Source organism: Apium graveolens, chromosome 2 (genome assembly GCF_009905375.1).
Source record: "Apium graveolens cultivar Ventura chromosome 2, ASM990537v1, whole genome shotgun sequence".
Lineage (NCBI taxonomy): Eukaryota > Viridiplantae > Streptophyta > Magnoliopsida > Apiales > Apiaceae > Apium > Apium graveolens.
In genome coordinates this window covers 91,647,506-91,653,189 of record NC_133648.1, presented here as the reverse complement: position 1 = coordinate 91,653,189, position 5,684 = coordinate 91,647,506, and positions in this window count along the sequence as shown.

The following is a 5,684-nucleotide window of genomic DNA, read 5'->3' as shown; positions in this document are numbered from 1 at the left end:
TATTGAAGATGAAACTGTTCAAATTCTGAAAAAAGAAAGATAATTGAAGAATATAAAACAACATCTGACATTGCTCAAGTTGTTCAGAATGAAGGACAACAAGCTACAGAAGAAACAACAAATTCTGATCAAGTTGATTTGAATAAAATGACAATTGCTGATAAGAAGAAGCTGTTATGGAAGAAATCTACTCCAGTTGAACCAAAATCCAATCTCATGATTAATCAACTCGCTACATTTGGGTTGAGAGCCAAGCAACCTAGAGACAGAGCTAGATTAGGTTCTGACAAAGAGAAGATTCAAACAGGAGTAGAAGTTACTCTAAGAGATCCTTTCATGTTGACAGACAAACCATATGAACAAATCAAACAAAAGCACCTTGACAAGGTGTTGTCTGCTCAAGTTATGATAGATGCTCATGATAAAGAGAATCTAAAAGAGAAATTGATCTTATTTCTCAATGATGGAAGGACTTATAGACTAGATGATACTGATGTACTAAAGAAGTCTGTCAGAGAGCTTCAACATATTCACTATCTTCTGGAAGTAAATTATGATGTTACAAGAAGATGATCATAATACATTTTGAAGGCTATAAAAGATCTACTCAGAATCTCTGGTACAAAGACTTCTCATTACAGTCCAATGATTACTGAAGATGATGGAAGAGAAATTCCTATGCTGAAGAATTCTGCTAAGGTGGAAGTAATTCTGAAAGGAAAATGTTTATGTTATAATTAAAACTCTTCACATTCTAAAGTTATCAGACTTGGTGATGGACTTGAAAGAACATCCATTCAAGCTCTCAAAACAGCCATTTATCAAATTGGTGATAGTAAAGAAGAAGAACTGATGCAGGTCAAAACACAGTTAGTTGAAGTTCTGAGGAAAGCTGAAGATAAGCTGGTGAAAGATTTTGTTAAGAATCATTATGGATTCAGATTGATCCAGTAATGTTGCTAAAGCTGGATGTTCTGTAAGTAGTAATTGATAGTCTTATTAAACTCTTATTGCATTTGAACTTAAGTGTTTTTGACATCATCAAATCTATTAACTTGTATATTCTTGCATAATTTACAAGTTGGGGGAGATTGTTGGATATATTTGAGATGTCATGTCTAATATGTTTCATGTTTAGTTTTCAGATCTTAACAAACAGAAAATATCAGTACTTACTGGAATCAGTACTTACTGGAAGTCAGGACTTAGTGTCATATCAGGACTTAAGGTCATATCAGAACTTAAGTACGAGATAACTTATAGTTAAGGAAGAAAGCTGATTAACAGTAGAAGATCGAGACTAATACAGAAGAAGATATGCAAGGAAAAAGTTAGAGGACTAGAAGAATTATATAAGATATCTGATTGATATATTTTAGGAGACAGAATTATATTCCATATCAATTAGAAGTTATCTTGTAACTGTGTACTATATAAACACAGACATAGGTTTACACTATATGTGTTATCATTATCGAGAAGATCATACATTGTAACCTAGCAGCTCTCGTGATATTTGTTCATCAGTGAGAGAGGATAGTTCCATTGTAATAGAGTTTATTATATCGAATACATCTGTTTTCTGTTACTTGTGTTCTAAATCGATTTGATTGTATTCTACACTGTATTCAACCCCTTTGTACAGTTTTGTGTGACCTAATAGAGTTCACCTTGGAGAGACTGTATGGCATCCTAAAAACTTATAAGCTTGAAATTGAGCAAGATGAGAGGATGGAGAAAGGATGGAAGAAAGGAGGGTCCATAACACTGGTTGCTGAGTTAGAGAAAGAGAAAGATATGAAGGTAGAAGCTGTTGAATCTACATCAAAGGTATGTGAAAGCAAGGGTAAAGGGCTGGTAGCTGAAAATAAAGATCACTTGAGCCAAGATGACATGGATGATATTGATGAACATCTAGCATTCCTATCCAAAAGATTTTCCAAGCTCAAATTCAAAAAGAATTTTGGAACAGCCAAGCCAAATAGAAACATTGTGGATAAATCCAAATTCAATTGTTTCAAATGTGGCTTGGCAGGGCATTTTTCCAGTGAGTGTAGAAAGTCTGATTCTAGCAAGAAGAAGTTTGAGCTTGTTGATTATAAACAGAAATACTTTGAGTTACTCAAACAAAAGGAAAAGGCTTTCATCATACATGAGAATGACTGGGCAGTTGATGGATTGGATGAAGATGAAGAAACAAGCTATATCAACCTAGCCCTGATGGCCAAATCTGATGAAACAGAAACAAGTTCTTCAAGTAATCAGGTAATCACCACTAACCTAGCATATTTATCTAAAGCTGAGTGTAATGATGCAATCAATGACATGCCCACTGAATTATATCACTTGCGTGTTACACTTAAGTACCTCACTATGGAAAATGCTAAAATTAAAGAAAACAATTTATTTTTAAGTGAGGGGAATAATGTGCTAGAGTCTCAGTTTATCGAATTTGAAAAATTGAGAATTGAGTGTAAGATTGCTTAGGATGAATTAACTGAGTCCTTGAAGAATGAAGAGATTTTAAAGAAGCAGCTTGAACGAGAACAAGAAGTGATTAAGGCATGGAAATCATCCAGAGATGTCCATGATCAAATCACTAAAGTTCAAGGTATTGAGTCCTTTTGTTATGCAGCCTGGAAGAACAGTAAGGAGAAGCTGGAATCCAATTTGGTTGAAGGATTGTTGACAGATGAGGACTCAACGAATGATGAAAATCATCCTTCGGATAATCAAAAGGATTATCCGTCGAGTGACAAAGAGCCACATCCATCGGCTGTGAGTAAACCTGTGAGCAAAGCTAAGCTAGCCAAGTTAAATGAAAAATATGGCTCAGTCTCTAAGAACTTTATTCCAGGAGAATCAAGTCAAGTCAGGAAGGAAAAGAAAGTTAATGTTGGTCATTTGTCCATCAAGAAACTGAATGACAGATTAGAAAAGATTGAGGTTAAAGCAGAAGCTAAAAAGAAAAATAATAGAAATGGGAAAGTAGAAATTAACAAATATAACAACTACACACCTGATAGATATGCATCAAGAAAAATTTGTGTTAAGTGTGGTAGTATTAATCGCTTGTCTGTTAATTGCCAACTTGCCATGCCTACTCCTATGTCTGCACCTCCCTCTTTTCCCAACATAACTGCTATGCCTGCCATGCCATTGAATGCTATGTCTACTCAGAATATGAATGCACAATTTGCTAATATGCCATTTGCACCTAATTCTTATTATGCTGCATTTAGTATGCCTCAAATGCCATTTAGCATGTCCTACTGGAATAACATGTTTGCAAACAATATACCTTATCCTGTTAATCAAAATGTGCATGATAATTCTACTCTAATGACTGGTTTCAAAGGTTCAACTCAAATTGACTAAGGATGAATCAGAAATTCCCAAGTCGAATGAGATCAAACCTAAGAAACCAAAGAAGAAAGCTAACAAGGCAGGACCCAAGGAAACTTGGGTACCAAAATCAACTTGATTCGATTTTGATATGTGCAGAGAAACAAAAGGAATCTTTGGTATCTGGATAGTGGTTGCTCAAGGCACATGACTGGAGATTCTACCCTGCTCATTGAGTTCAAGGAAAGAGCTGGCCCAAGTATTATTTTTGGAGATGACAACAAGGGTTATACTATGGGATATGGATTGATTTCAAAAGACAATGTCATCATTGAAGAGGTTGCCCTAGTGGATGGTCTCAAGCACAATTTGTTGAGTATTAGCCAGCTTTGTGATAAGGGCAATTCAGTAAGCTTCAATTCAAAAGCCTGTGTTGTGACAAACAAAAAGAGCAACAAAGTGGTTCTCACTGGAGTGAGAAAATAAAACGTGTACCTAGCTGACTTCAGCTCATCAAATGCAGAATCTGTTATTTGTCTTCTCAGTAAAGCAAGTCAAGATGAAAGTTGGCTATGGCACAAGAAGTTGTCCCATCTAAACTTCAAAATCATGAATGAGCTTGTCAAGAAAGAACTGCTTAGAGGCATTCCTCAAGTGGAGTTTACTGAGGATGGATTGTGTGATGCCTTCCAGAAAAGAAAGCAGATCAAAGCATCATTCAGAAAGAAGCTTGATTCAACAATTGAAGAACCTTTGCAATTGTTACACATGGATCTATTTGGACCAGTCAATGTGTTGTCCATCTCAAGGAAAAGATTTTTCCTAGTAATTGTGGATGATTTCTCAAAGTTCTCTTGTACATATTTCCTAAAGTCTAAAGATGAAGCTAGTGAAATCATCATCAATCACATAAGGCAAGTCAACAATCATCCTGATTTTAAAGTAAGAAGAATCAGGAGTGACAATGGAACTGAGTTCAAGAATTCAGTGATGAGATCATTTTGTGAAGAGAATGGGATTATGCATGAGTTTTATGCAACAAGAACTCCACAATAAAATGGAGTAATGGAAAGAAAGAACAGATCTCTTATTGAAGCTGCAAGGACAATGCTTGAAGAATCAAAGTTACCAACATATTTTTGGGTTGAAGCTGTGAGTACTGCCTGCTACACTCAGAATATTTCTTTGGTTAATCAAGCAAAGTGTATGACACCCTACCAATTGTTCAAGAATGTGAAGCCAACTCTAAATTTTCTTCATGTCTTTGGTTGCAAATGTTTTATCTTAGGGAATCAAACTGATCAACATGGGAAGTTTGATGCTAAAGCTTAGGGAATCAAACTGATCAACATGGGAAGTTTGATGCTAAAGCAGATGAAGGAATCTTTGCTGGATATGCTGTGGGAAAGGCATATAGAGTCTACAATCTAAGAAACAACATTGTTATGGAATGAATACATGTTATGTTTGATGACAAAAAGATTGAAGGACTGCAAGATGGAGTTTTCCATGAGAGCCTCAAGTCTGATAATGTGGAGATGGTTAGTGACGACAGTGATGATGAAAATGATCAAGAAACATTGAATAAGGATAATGCAGAAAAATCTACAACCAATGAAGCACATAATTCAACATTTATCGAGTTACAAAATGCTTCATCCGTTGGGACAAAATCTGCCTTATCCTTCGGGAGATAATCAGCTTCATCCATTGGGACTCAAAGTGCATCATCCGTCGGAACATTAAGAGAAAATGAAAGTCAGAATAGATCACCTACCGAAAGCTCCCCTTTCTCAAATCAAAGATTCACAAACTCAGGGTGAGTTTCTCATAATCAAAACTCAGTCACACATCAAGAAAACAATGAGGACTCTTCATCTAGAGCTAATCTACCTCAATAAAGGAAATGGACTAAAGATCACCCTTTTGAGTTCATCATTGGTGATGCATCTTCTAGAGTTCAAACAAGAAGAACAACTCAAGAAGAATGTCTATATAGAAGCTTCCTATCTAAGGAAGAACCAAAGAAGGTAGAAGAAGCTTAGTTGGATCCTGATTGGATTTTAGCTATGCAGGTGGAGCTAAATCAATTTAAACGGAACAAGGTATGGAAGCTGGTACCCAAACCTAAAGGAAAGAATCCAATTGAAACCAAGTGGGTATTCAGAAACAAGATGGATGAAAATGGCATAGTGGTCAGGAACAAAGCTAGATTGGTTGCTAAGGGTTACTGCCAACAAGAAGGAATAGATTTTGATGAAACCTTTGCTCCTGTTGCAAGACTTGAAGCCATCAAAATTTACTTAGCCCTATGCAGCCCCATGCCAATTTCAAGGTCT